Source organism: Olea europaea, unplaced genomic scaffold, assembly GCF_002742605.1.
Source record: "Olea europaea var. sylvestris unplaced genomic scaffold, O_europaea_v1 scaffold2661, whole genome shotgun sequence".
Taxonomy (NCBI): domain Eukaryota; kingdom Viridiplantae; phylum Streptophyta; class Magnoliopsida; order Lamiales; family Oleaceae; genus Olea; species Olea europaea.
Window position 1 is genome coordinate 47,586 of NW_019244977.1, and position 14,019 is coordinate 61,604.

Consider the following 14,019-nt stretch of genomic DNA (forward strand, 5'->3'; position numbering starts at 1 on the left):
CGCGCTTGCGTGGGCGAATGTCCAACACGCTAAGACACGTGGACGGTCTAAAACGAGCGGTTAAAAGGGGCGTGGGAGTAGCCCAACGACGCGGGACGGTGACGTTCGGAATCCGGTGAGTTGATCGTAATCCGATTGTACAATAATTACCAACCGGTGCTCGTAAATGTATATGTAAAAGTATATAAACTCAATTTGTATATTGCAAGTAAGATGAGAGAGTTGAGTAAATGTAGTCTTTAGTATTGATTCTTGCATTAACCTTTGACATTACACAATGGAAGTATTTATAGTGATACATATGAAATGGGAGCCCTTGGATGAAGTGGCACGTGGCCTCATCTCTTTAGTTCAAACGTCTTTTCTTAGGTATGGGGCTTGACTTGCTAGCTTACGGCGCATTTATTGCTTGCGCAGGTCTTCCATACTAGTGACAAGACTTGACCTTTATGCTTGTGACAAACGTTCTATCAGTCATTCGAATAAGATCTCTGAGCAGGCGATCTCTTGGGAGAAGTGACTATGGAGGAAGCTCCTTGTGGTTAAGAGGCTCGTGCATCAGCTTCGGGGTTTCGACCATTTGACAAATACTTCCACTTGAGGACCTCAGCTACATTCAATAGGTTCCATCCTTCGGGTCGTAGGCCTCGATGGTTGGACTTCGGCAAACTCGCGTACATCGGATCCAGGAGCCTCGACGGATGGACCTCGGATATAACCCACCTCGGCAATGTGTGCCACCTCGGCAGGAATGCCACGTGGATCAGGATGAGTGGGCCATTGGCCCGGGTGGGTGTAGGACAGGTGTGACAACACGCAATAATAGTCCCCCAAGTCCAAGTATAGATATTTATATCATGGTTGGAGCTTGAGAAGTGTTGCTGTGGGTGAGCGATGAAGTAGGCGAGGTGTTTGAACTCTGAAGATGAGCTGAGGTGGTTGAGTAGCCGAACCTGCGAGGCTTTGATGCTGAATGGTGAAGAGGAAGCCGAGGTGGCTGAGGGACCGAACCTACGAGGCTTGATTGCTGAATGGCGAAGAGGAAGACGAGGCGGTTGAGGAACCGAACCTGCGAGGCTTGCCGAGGTCCAATGGTAATGATTGTGCGTTGGCTGCTGTGCCAATGATTTGATGTTTTGTGCTTGTTTTCGAGGAAAAGTGGCTGAACCGTTATGACTTCCAAGGCGCTGCTGCCGTCGAATTAAAAATGCAATTATGAGGGCAGCTGGCGCTTCTAGAAGCAGACGCGTTGGAGAGGTGCGTGGGAGGCACGCATAAATCTGAAGCGTAGGATTTAAAAATCGTTTGAATTCAACGCCTTGGATTGGATCTGGAATGGAGGGCTTGGATTGACTGAGATTTGATCTGACGGCTGGGGTTCGTCTTGGACCTTTATAAAAGGCGAGGAAATCCCAATTTTCAGGATTTTTGAACACTTTGCACTCTGAAACTCTCTCAAATCTCCAAATTTTCCGGCGTCGAGGTTGACTGTGATATTAAATTCCGGCCAGTCTCCGTTTGTGTCGAATTCCCTTAGGTATTGTTTGCACAAGAACCCTTGTTACTGTCTTTTTACTGAGAAAATGGAGTCCACTTCGGGTAGGGAACTTGTTACAGTGGCGTCTTTAGACTATGGGGTCGGTCACGGGGTTATGTCCGAGGTGGATAGGTATGCCATGGCCGAAGAGCCGGTAGATTATACCCAGGAGTGGGGGGCTTCTAGGGTGCCCTCGAATATGACGGGGAAGAGGTTGGGGGAACTTAGGGAGAGGTACAGTGTACCCCACTACATAGAAATGATAGTCCCTGAGCCGAACGAGCGGGCCTGCTATCCGAGGCCCGGCTGTGTGGCCGTGAGTGAATACCTATTCAAGGCAGGTATGCGTCTTCCTCTGCACCCCTTCTTTAGGGCGGTGCTTAGGAAATTCATGCTGTCGCCGACCCAGGTTCTGCCGAATGGGTGGAGCTAGCTGGTCGGCTCGTACTTCCTGTGAAAGGAAGTGTCACTTGGGGAAGACATGCCTCTTCATGTGTTCATGACCCTGTTCCAGCCCCGAGTAATTGGGAAGGAGTCAAGGGGGTGGTACTACCTCACGCCTTGGGGGGCTCACGAACCCTTTGTGGTGGGACTTCCTTCCTCTATCAAGGGATGGAAGGAGTCCTGGTTCTGGGTGCGAGGTAAATGGCAGGCAGTGGAGGGGGACAAAGCCCTGTCATGCATAGTGCCGACCCAGTACTACGAAGCTCGTGAGTCTCCCGACCTCTGCTTGTCTTTTGAAGTCAGAATATGAATTCGTCTAACTGTTGGGGGTTCCTTTGCAGATAGTAGTACGAGGTTCGAGCTCAGTAGGGAGGAATTCGAGGTGATAGAGGACATTTACAAGAGGCCTCTGAAGTTTCGCCACTTCGATCACCTGATCGAAAGGAGTAGATACTTTCTGGGCTTCGAACTGATGGCATCCAGAGGTACGAAGCCCCCAACACTTTAATTTTTCCTATCCATTGTTTTTATACTGATGCTGATCTGACCTGTTGTGCAGATAAATTCAAGAAGAGGGAGTACTCAGCTCCAGACATGGCTTCTATCTTGAAGGCCACGTCTACTGCGAAGGCGAGGCCCCTGAAGCCTGGGTCCAGCGGGGCAAAGGAAGTCCGAGGCAGGGTTGAGCGCCTGCCCAAGGACTGTACTCCCAGGGCTTCGGAGGAGGCAACTCCTCAGAGGCCAGAGAAGCTGAAGGGGCCTTGGGGCAAGGAGAAAGTCCCTGAGGAGACTAAGAAGAGGAAGTTGGTGCACATCTCCAGCTCAGCTGGCAAGTTTGTGACCTCAGTGTCCCATAGGGCCGAACAGACTGGCGAGCCGAAACTTCTCGCTGCAGCCTCCAAAGCCATCAAAATGGAGATGGTAAGAGAGGTAGAGGCTGAAGAGGCTAGATCGGAGGCCGCAAGGCGAGCTGCAGAAGCTGCCGAGGAGGAGGCAGCAAAGGAAAAGCCGGTTCGGGAGAAGGGAAAGTCTCCGAACTTCTTAGCTAGGAGGGAGGAGGAGCTGGCCCCAGCCTTGGTAGAGGCTCTCCCTGAAGAAATCAGAAGTGCCACCGAGAGCTTTTACAAGTTCTGGACAGAGAGGTGGCAGCTGCATGCCTCGTCTTGTGATGCCACCGACTTGACAAGGGCACTGGTGAGCCAGAGCGCCCAAACCTTTGGCCTCACGCTCGAATGCAGGGAGGCCTTGAGCGAATTCCAGACAAGGACCCAGGCCTCGGAGGGGAAGTCTGCCTCCCTTGCAGAGGAGGTGAAAGCTGCTAAGGCCGAGGCCGAAGAAGCCAAGGCCCAGAAAGTTGAAGAGGCGGCGAAGCTTGAGTCTGCTTTGGCCCAAATTGAGGCCTTAAAGAAGGAGGTGTATGAGTCACAATGTGAGGTGGCCTCCTTGACAAAGAAGGTGGAAGTCTCCAATGAGTACCAAAAGGTGACTGCTGAGGCTCTTGAGAAGGCGAATCTCTCCTTGGCCGGTGCTCGAGATGCTTATCAGTTTCTCGAAGGCCAGGCGAAGTGGTACATGAACGACGCCTCGGTTGCACGAGAAGAGGCCCGAATTGCAAGGGAGGAGGCGGTGAAGGAATTCATCACCAATTTCCACACTACAGAGGAGTATAAGAGCTTCAGCTCGTACTGGAGGAACTTCGCCTATGTCGAAATGCTGGAGCGGGCAGAGGAGCTGTATCCCAATTTGGACCTGGCTCAACTTAGGTCCAAATTTGTGGATGAGGTACCTTAAACCCCAGCTGAGGAGGTCCAGGGTGATGAAGAAGTTGATGCCGAAGCCCCAAGTGCTGAGGCAGAGGAAACAACTCCTGATGCCCAAGTTGCCGAAGCCCCCAGTGCTGAGGCGCCTCCGTCATCTAGCCAGGCATAGACTAGGTTTTACTTTTCAGTAATTTGGATGTAATGGCCAGAGGCCCTCCTTTGTAACTTTCTTTGAAATATCAATATAATGTCTTTCTTCTTTCATTGTTGCTTTTTGTCCAAGTTTTTATACCTCGTTAAACAAATGAACTGGAACTTGATAGAAGCATGAACTAAATAACTTTGTGAGCCTCGGACCGAAATAAATGAACATAACTTGAGTGACTGAACTGTGCGAACCTCGGACTTAAGCAAATTAACATGACTTAAGGAGATGAACTGTGTGAGCCTCGGACTTAAGCAACTTAACATAACAAATTAACATAACTTAAGGAGATGAACTGTGTGAGCTTCGGACTTAAGCACACTAACATAACTTAAAGAGATGAACTGTGTGAGCCTTGGACTTAAGCACATTAACATAACTTAAGGAGATGAACTGTGTGAGCCTCGGACTGTAGCGGTTGTGGCTTCTCCCCTTGGCATTTAGCAAGGCCAAAGGGAGGCATGCGCTAGCGCCTCGGAGTTCAAGCGAGGTGGCCCAGAGCTGGGTCCCGAGCCTCTCCTCCGAGGTGACGACGCATCCCAGACATGGTGGATGGTGCAGCCATGTTGAGGCTTCTCCCCTTGACGTTCAACAAGGCCAAAGGGAGGCATGCGCTAGCGCCTCGGAGTTTAAGCGAGCTGGCCCAGAGGTGGGTCCCGAGCCTCTCCTCTGAGGTGACGACAGATCCCAGACATGGTGGATGGTGCAACCATGTTGAGGCTTCTCCCCTTGGCGTTCAGCAAGGCCAAAGGGAGGCATGTGCTAGCGCCTCGGAGTTCAAGCGAGGTCGCCCAGAGGTGGGTCCCGAGCCTCTCCTCCGAGGTGACGACGCATCCCAGATATGGTGGATGGCGCAGTATGACACGTTGATTTAATCGATGCATTTTATTGAGCCATAGAAATATTACAAAGGCTGGGGAAAGTCATCCAGCATGATACAATTCATTGATAAAAGATTATAAGGTGTTCAATGTTCCATGGACGAAGTTGTGCCTTGTCGTCCATGTCTTCAATCCAGTAGGTTCCAGGTCAGATTTCCTCTCTGATCTTGTATGGACCTTCCCAGTTCGAGCCTAGGGAACCGGAACCAGGTTCTTTTGAAGATGGGAAGACCCTCCTGAGTACAAGATCGTTGATTCGGAACGACTTCTTCTTGACTTTGGAGTTGAAGTACCTTGTCATCTTTCTTTGATAGATACCTAGCTTCAGCTGGGAGTCATCCCTTCTCTCCTCAATGAAATCGAGGTCGAGCCTCCGGAGCTCGTCGTTGGTCACTTCGCTGAAGTGCAGACGTCGTGGAGATAGAAGTCCGACCTCCACGGGGCTCATCGCCTCAGTCCCAAATGCCATGAGAAAAGGGGTCTCCCCAGTTGGGGTCCTGGTGGTGGTTCGGATTGCCCAAAGTACTTGGAGCAGCTCATCAACCTAAGCTCCCTTGGATACATCAAGCTTCCTTTTCAGGACGTGCTTGATTGTCTTTTTTACGGCTTCAACTTGGCCATTAGCTTGTGGGTGGTGAGGTGTAGAGAAGTGCTTCTTTATACCTAGCTCTTCACACAGTTCTCTAACCTTCTTGTTATCGAATTGCCTGCCATTGTTTGAGACGATCGAGTAGGGAATTCCGAACCGGCAAATAATATTCTTCCATAGGAACTTGGAAGTGTTTGCTTCTGTGATTTTTTGCAGTGGTTCAGCTTCGACTCACTTTGTGAAGTAATCAATGGCCACTATTGCAAAACTTGCACCTCCTCTACTCTTAGGTAGAGGGCCTATGAGGTCCACACCCCACTTTGAGAAAGGCCAGGGGCTGGAGAATGCAGTCAAATCCTGTGATGGTCGTCTTTGTACGGGAGAGAATCGTTGGCATTTATCACATTTTCGCACGAATTCGAGGGCATCCCGTTTTAGGGTAGGCCAGTAGTCCCCTTGCCTCAGTATTTTTTGTGCCAGAGATAGGTCTCCAGAGTGGTTGCCACACACTCCCTCGTGGACTTCTCTTAGTATATAGGTAGCCTTTTCTCTTCCGACGCATCGTAAGAGTGGAGAGGAGAAGCTTCTCTTGTAGAGAATGTCATCAATGAAGAGAAAGCGGGCCAATCTCCTTCTCAGCTTATAAGCCTCATTCTTGTTGGTGGGCAGCATCTGGTCTTTCGGATATGCTATGATTGGTTGCATCCAGATGGGAGTTCCATCGACCCACATGACATTAGGGGCCTCGGTCGAAGGCAGGAGGAGGTGCTCGATAGGCACTAAGTGAGTAGCTCTGAGTCTTTGCTACTAGCCAGTTTCGAAAGTGCATCCGCATGAGCATTTTCGATGCGGGGAATCTGGGTTAACTCGAACTTTTCAAAGGATGGGATGAGGTTCGTCACCATTTTCAGATAGGAGGCCATCGTTTTGTCTTTGGCTGAGAAATTACCATTGACTTGGCTAACAACCAGCTGGGAGTCACTACTGACGAGTAGCTTCTTTACTTGCATTTCTTTGGCCAGTCCGAGGCCTGCAAGGAGTGCTTCATACTCTGCAACATTGTTGGTGGCTTTGAATCCGAACCTCATGGCCGAGGTGAGCTTGTGACCCTCGGGGCTGATGAGGACAACCTCGGCACCTGAGCCGACCTCCCCAGCTGAGCCATCGACGAAGAGGCTCCACGTAGGGGGTTTGATGGATTCCATGATTTCATCCACCTCGGGTAGGTTGGCGAATTCAGCAACAAAATCAGCTAAGGCTTGCCCCTTGATGGCTGCCCTAGCTTTGAACATAAGGTCAAATTCATTTAGTTCCACTGCCCATTTCAACAATCTTCCCAAGGCATCAGGCTTTTGGAGTACTTGCCTCAGGGGAAAATTTGTAAGTACATGGATGGTATGAGCTTGGAAGTAGGGTCTTAATTTCCTAGAGGCCGTGATTAAGGCCAAAGCAAGCTTCTCCATATCGGGGTATCGGGTCTGCGGCGATAGGAGCGCTTTACTCGTATAGTAGACGGGAAGTTGGGTGGACCCTTCTTCTCGAATCAGAACCGAACTGATGGCGTCATTGGAGACGGCTAGATATAGTTGCAAGATGTCATCGGGTTTCGGTTTGGAGAGGAGGGGATCCTACCCCAAATGCCTTTTCAGTCCTTGGAAGGCCTCTTCACATTCCTCAGTCCATCGGAACTTCTTCCCAGCCTTGAGCACTTTGAAAAATGGGAGGCACTTGTCAGTTGCTTTGGAAACGAAGCGACTAAGTGCTGCCACTCGTCCAGTTAAGCTTTGCACCTCCTTTGGCTTTTGAGGGGACCTCATCTGGCACAGAGCCTCAATCTTCTCGGGATTTGCTTCAATTCCTCGCTGGTTGACCATGTACCCCAAGAACTTGCCGGAAGCTACCCCAAAGGCACATTTCAAGGGGTTGAGCCTCATCCTGTACTTTCTCAGGATTTGGAAGGTGTTGTTGAGGTGCGCTATGTGGTTCTCTGCTTCTAAGCTCTTCACCAGCATGTCATCCACGTAGACCTCCATCGTCTTGCCAATGAGGTTGGTAAACATTTTGTTCACGAGTCTTTGGTAGGTTGCTCTGACGTTTTTCAACCCGAAGGGCATCATTCTATAGCAATAGAGGCCTCGATCCGTGATGAAAGAGGTGTGCTCTTCATCGGCCGGGTGCATGGGGATTTGGTTGTAGCCGGAGTATGCATCCATGAAGCTCAACAACTCATGCCCAGCCGTGGAGTCCACCAATTGGTCAATCCTTGGAAGCGGAAAGCTGTCTTTCGGGCAAGCTCTATTGAGGTTGGTAAAGTCGATGCATACCCTCCATTTGCCATTGTGTTTCTTAACTAAGACCGGGTTGGAGACCCACCTTGGATAGGTGGCCTCCCTGATGAAGCCATTTTGGATGAGCTTATGAACCTTTTCCTTTAGGGCCTCATACCTCTCAGGGTTGAGGGCTCTCCTTTTTTGTCTATGTGGGACAACATTAGGATCGATTTTCAAGTGGTGGCAGCTGATCTTGGGGTCTATGCCCACCATGTCCTAATGCCTCCAAGCAAAGACGTCAAGGTTCTTGCCTAGGAAGTCCTTAATCTTTTCTCCCAAAATGTTTCATAGGCCTCTGTCTACTTTCAACACCTTGAACGGATCTCGGGGGTCGGCTGAGAAGCTCTCAAGTTCCTCTACAGGGGATGCTTGAGGCTCATGTTCCATTACGCAGGGGTCGATCTCATCAATGATCAGCACCTCCTGATTAAGCGGTGCGTCAATCATATCAACATCTTCTTGATCAGTGGGAGCGTCACCTGGGACATCCGTCATGACCACATCAGCCATGATCACGTGGACGTCCCAGGGCTCTACCTTCTTAATGGAGCTTAGATAGAACTCTCTCGAGCCTCTCTGGTCGCCTCTCACCGTTGCCACCCCATTTATTGTTGGGAATTTCATGCATAGGTGGTGGATGGAGGTGACTACTCCCAACTCCTTTAGGGCTGGTCTGCCCAAGACTCCGTGGTAAGCCGACCGGCTGTCAACTACGAGGAACTCCATGAAGTTCATTGTAGTTTGAGGAGATTCTCCCATCTCCACTGCCAGTGTTATCTTTCCCCTCGGAGTGATGCTATCTCCGGTAAATCCGTACAACGGAACGGTGGTGGGCGTCAACTGATGGTCCAATATCATCTTGTCAAAAGCGAACCCGAGTAGGATGTTGACGGAGCTGCCGTTGTCGACTAACATTCGTTTGAGCCCATTTCGGGCTATGTCAGCCCTCACCACCAGCGCATCGCAGTGGGGGTAATAAACTCCTTCGGCGTCTTCCTGGGTGAAGACAATGGGTGGTACTTGGTTTCTTCAAGAGCTACTGTCCACAATGTAACTCGTCAGAGGGGGGTGCTTAGCCTCCCTAGCATAATTTCTTTTGGCGTTTCGTGTTTCACCGCCAACATAAGGGCCCCCAAATATGGTATCTATCTCGTGGATAGGGGCCTCATCCTGAGCTGGCCTATTTCTTCGGTGTCTACGCCCTTCCCTGGGCCTCTTTGTGTCTTGCTCTCTTCGCCTTGGGGATACATCCCTTTGACGAGGAGCGGCCGCCTCACGCCCATGTCGGTTGTCTTGCCTAGGCGGGGGCCTATTCGCCTAGGGCGAATTATGTCTTTCTCTGGTGGGTTCCTGTCGGGAGCGGTGTGCATAGTCTCTGCAATCTGCGGTGTCGTGCCGGTAGGACCTGTGGTGCAAACAGTATCCAGTGAGGTTCGAATTGGACCTATTTCTAGGTGCAAAATCTCGACCTCGGCCTCTTCCTCTACGGGGTCCTTGCTGGGCCTCCATCTGATGTGGGTCAGCAGTTGGGTTGACATCCTCATATGCCAAGGTTGGAACTGCGTTCAGAGTTGTGGTGGCCAGAGCTTGGCCGGAGTTCTCATTTCCGGTTCGGTTCATCTGGTAGTCCATGAGGTAGGAGGTCGGACCCCTACCTCGCTATCTTTGAGGAGGTGGGAGGCCTCTGCTTGCCCTGTTCCTATGCTCAATCAATTCTTCATTGATTATCTCCCTTCTCATCATCTCTAGTAGGGCGTCATAGGTGGTGAGGTCTTGATTCTGCACATCCCTCCAGAATAGAGTGTTCATGTTCAAACCTCCTCTCAATGCAGATAGTACTTCTCTGTCAGTGACTTGTACGCAGTAGGTCATCTCGTCGGTGAAGCGGGATAGGAAACTTTTCAAGGACTCGCCATGCGCCTGTCTCATGTCTTGAAGACGCTGGATGGGGACCTCCCCTTCCTTGCTCACTGCAAACCTCTTCAAGAAGGTTGTTTTGAATTCGGGCCAGCTTCGGATGCTCCCAGATGGTAGCCTACTATACCAGATTTCAGCCGCTCCACCGAGGGTTAAATTAAATGCTCTGCACTTCACGGTTGGGGTGGCGCCCCTCAGGCTCATGTGAGTTTTGTAAGCGTTGAAGTGCTTTTCTGGGTCACCTCTTCCATCATACTTTGGTATTTTTGGCATGACGTAGTGGCTCGGGACCTGGGCATTTCTTAGTTCTCTTGAGAATGGTAGGTTCTCATCATCATCGTCCAACTCACAGGACCTCTGCTGCTCGTCAGAATCATAGTCATCGGCCTCGTACCTTGGTTGTTGGTTAGAGGGTCCGGGCCGGTTCCTAGCCTCTTCCTCCCTCCTCTGCGGCCTACTTCTAGGCGGGATAGCGCGGGGGGCATTTTCATGCCTTCTCTCCGGCTGATGGGGCATCAGAGGTGGAGGCTGTGGCCTCGTCCAAGGCTGCTGAGACTGCTGTTGACTGGGCCTCGGTTCGGCAGGGCTGATTCTGTCAAAAACACTTCCTGCTCTCCTATGTCTTGGGTCTTGCTCATAAGGAGGTGGGAAGTCATCATGGCTCATTTGGACCTCGGTGGGTCGGCCAGATGCAAAGTTGGAGGAAATGTCGACTCCCACTTCCCTCTCGAGCGGGCTTTCACCTCGGCCATAGTCTGGCGAGGTAACCCTATGACTCTGGACCTCGTCCTCTTGCTGATAGTGCCCGCGGGGGGCGTATGGAGGAATGGGGAAGCCTCCCTGGCCTTACATTTGGGCCATGAGTTCTCTCATGGCCAAGTTTTGGTTGGCTATATCCCTCATGTTGGCTGCCATGGTAGCCATTTCTCTTGATAGTCGTGCTGTCGCACGTATCCCACCTCTCCTTTGGTGGTGGTGCAGCCTCCTCCGAGCTGTTGGGGAGGCACATTCGTGCTTTCTCTTACCCTCCTTGGGGGAGTATCTTCGTTAGAACTCATTTTTCTTTTATCAGACTTAGATTTCTCTAAGTGATAGGGGTTCCTCCTGTTCTTTTTCAAGAACAAATCATTTTTCAAGGGGGGTTGCCCAAATGTTTTTCAGTAAACTTCTACCACAAGGTTGCTCGTGGTTATGGTATGGTTTCCCACAGACGGCGCCAATCTGTTGACCCCAAAAAGTGCCCCAACAGATGTCAGTCCCACTCGCGCTTGCGTGGGCGAATGTCCAACACGCTAAGACACGTAGATGATCTAAAACGAGCGGCTCAAAGGGGCGTGGGAGTAGCCCAACGACGCGGGACGATGACGTTCGGAATCCGGTGGGTTGTTCGTAATCCGATTGTACAATAATTACCAACCGGTGCTCATAAATGTATATGTAAAAATATATAAACTCGATTTTTGTATTGCAAGTAAGATGAGAGAGTTGAGTAAATGTAGTCTTTAGTATTGATTCTTGCATTAGCCTTTGACATTACACAATGGAAGTATTTATAGTAATATATGTGAAATGGGAGCCCTTGGATGAAGTGGCATGTGGCATAATCTCTTTAGTTCAAACGTCTTTTCTTAGGTATGGGGCTTGACTTGCTAGCTTACGGCGCATTTATTGCTTGCGCAGGTCTCCCATACTAGTGACAAGACTTGACCTTTATGCTTGTGACAAACGTTCCATCAGTCATTCGAATAAGATCTCTGAGCAGGCGATCTCTTGGGAGAAGTGACTGTGGAGGAAGCTCCTTGTGGTTAAGAGGCTCGTGCATCAGTTTCGGGGTTTCGACCATTTGACAAATACTTCCACTTGAGGACCTCAGCTACATTCAACAGGTTCCATGCTTCAGGTTGTGGGCCTTGGTGGTTGGACTTCGGCAGACTCGCATACATCGGATCCAGGAGCCTCGGCGGATGGACTTCGGATATAACCCACCTCGACAATGTGTGCCACCTCGGCAGGAATGCCACGTGGATCAGGATGAGTGGGCCATTGGCCCAGGTGGATGTAGGACAGGTGTGACAACACGCAACATCTGAGTTTTCACAAATTCAACTATGCGAGAAATTTTAAGAATACGAGGACACATTTTTCATTTTATTTCCCAGGACTTAAAAAGTTAAGATTAACTAAATTCAAATTTTAAATTTCACAAAAGTCGTAAAAAGTATTGATTAAATGTAAATGTAATACAAGTGAAGAAAATTTAACTTATTAGAAATTCGACTTGTCTGGCTCATATACTTGTAATTTCTGTTTCACACGGCACATTTGATTGCTGCTCGAAATTCTAGGAAAAGCCGAATCTTTCATTTGCACTGACCGCGCTTCTGTCTGTCCCACATGCACCATGGCTTCAAATTCACACTTCCAATTCCGTCAAGTTCTGATGGCTTCAAATTCACACTTCCGATTTCGTCAAGTTCACGAGTTTCTATTGCGGCTCGATGTTTTTTATTTGGACTATGCTAATCTGTCATGATCATTTGCACTCACCCTGACTAGACTATGAGAGGGTGGACATTTTTTTTTGTTCTTGAAAAATTGGTGTAAGCCCTCTTGTTTGAAAGATAGTCTGGTCAGAATCTATGCAAATGATCCTGATAGACTATTAGTGATGGCTCGGCTTGGCTCGGGCTCGTGGTCAGTCGAGCTCGGCTCATTGCTAACTCGCCCCACGAGCTCGCGGGTCGAGCCAAGCCCATGAGCTGCTCGTGAGCTCGTGATTTTTTTAATTTTAATTTTTTTTGGTAAATTTGCACATTTTGGATATTTTAAAAAAAAATCATATTTTTTGACGAGCCGAGTAGGCTCGGCCCCCCTGTTCGGTTCGGACTCGTCATTTAACGAGCTCGAACCGCTCACGAGCCGGGTTTTGACGAGCCGAACGGTGACATCCCTATAGACTATCATTTTCCTTTTTAATTTTTGGACCATGCTATTTTTGCCCTGTACAAGGGTTTCCCTGGTTCGGGGTGACCTTTGATGTTAATCAAAGAATGGACCAAATCTGAGTGCTTTTATTTGCACCTTAACTAGTGGTCAAAAATAATATGCATTTATTCGTTGTGATTCATAGTTTAACCAATCAAATTCATTTCGTTCACATTTCTTAAGGCCTTATATTATTTAATACAAATTATTTTTGTTATCTCGACTTCAACTTTGACTATAATGATTAGTTTACAAATCCTTATGTATTTTATTGATTTTTACATTTTTCAGAATTAAAATTTGAGTTAAAATCATAAGTCCCTTGTTTGAGTCCCATTTCGGGGAAAAATGTATTTTTAAATAGTGTATTGATGGTAAATATATGGTTAAAAAAAGAGAAAAAATTTTAAATTTACGTATAATATTAATTTATTGAAAAATGTGTGATTAAAATGATGTCAAAATATTTTTAAAATTGCATTTTCCATTCAAAGAATGACACTCAAATAAGGACGAAATGAGAGTTAGATCATAATAAGAGTCGTAAATAGTTGAATCGAATATCCAATAAATTGTCTGGGTTCAAAGTCCCTGAACCGTGGAATAATCTTGTCCTAACAGGTTGGTTAATGGGTCCCAAGTCTTACATAATATTCACCCGAAAATCAACTGTTACGTCTAAATTCAGTGGTTCGGGCGGCGGCCTGAAGTTTTAACTGTTTGATCAGCCTTACCGTGATTGGGTTGGAGCACGTGAGTGCAGCCTTGGAGATTGAAATGTCTTTAACTACTGTTCATAAGTTCTGACCTTGCTTTTTCAAATTTCAGCCAATATAAAATGTAACGAAAAATGCTAAACGACCTGCAGCGACGACTCCATCATATAGATTGATAATCACGAATAACATTACTAAAGTAAGTTCATCGTTTTTGACAGCGTAAGTTTTTAGCTAGGGTACATGATACAATAATAGACAATAATGTGTTAAAGTTTGCAGTTATTCATTTATAAATTTTGTCACGTATCAAACTTTTGATTAAAAATAACTTTGACCTACATATATGGAGTTTGTTGATGATATTATTTAGATAAAAAATAATAATTTTATTCATTCTCTCACAACTTAACTACTTCAACAAAAGACTTTATATATCACTTGACGCATAATGACGTGAAGTTTAGTGTTATAAACTTATTAATATTCTATTATCAAAATGAAAATCAATATGTTTCCAATTTTTCAAAAATAAAAAATAAAAAAGTTCAACATATATTATCGGCAGAAGACCTTATCTCGAAATTAACCTATTTTACCTCTGTATTCGGTGTACCCAAAAAAAAAAAAAAAAAAGAAGAAATAGAAAACCTCT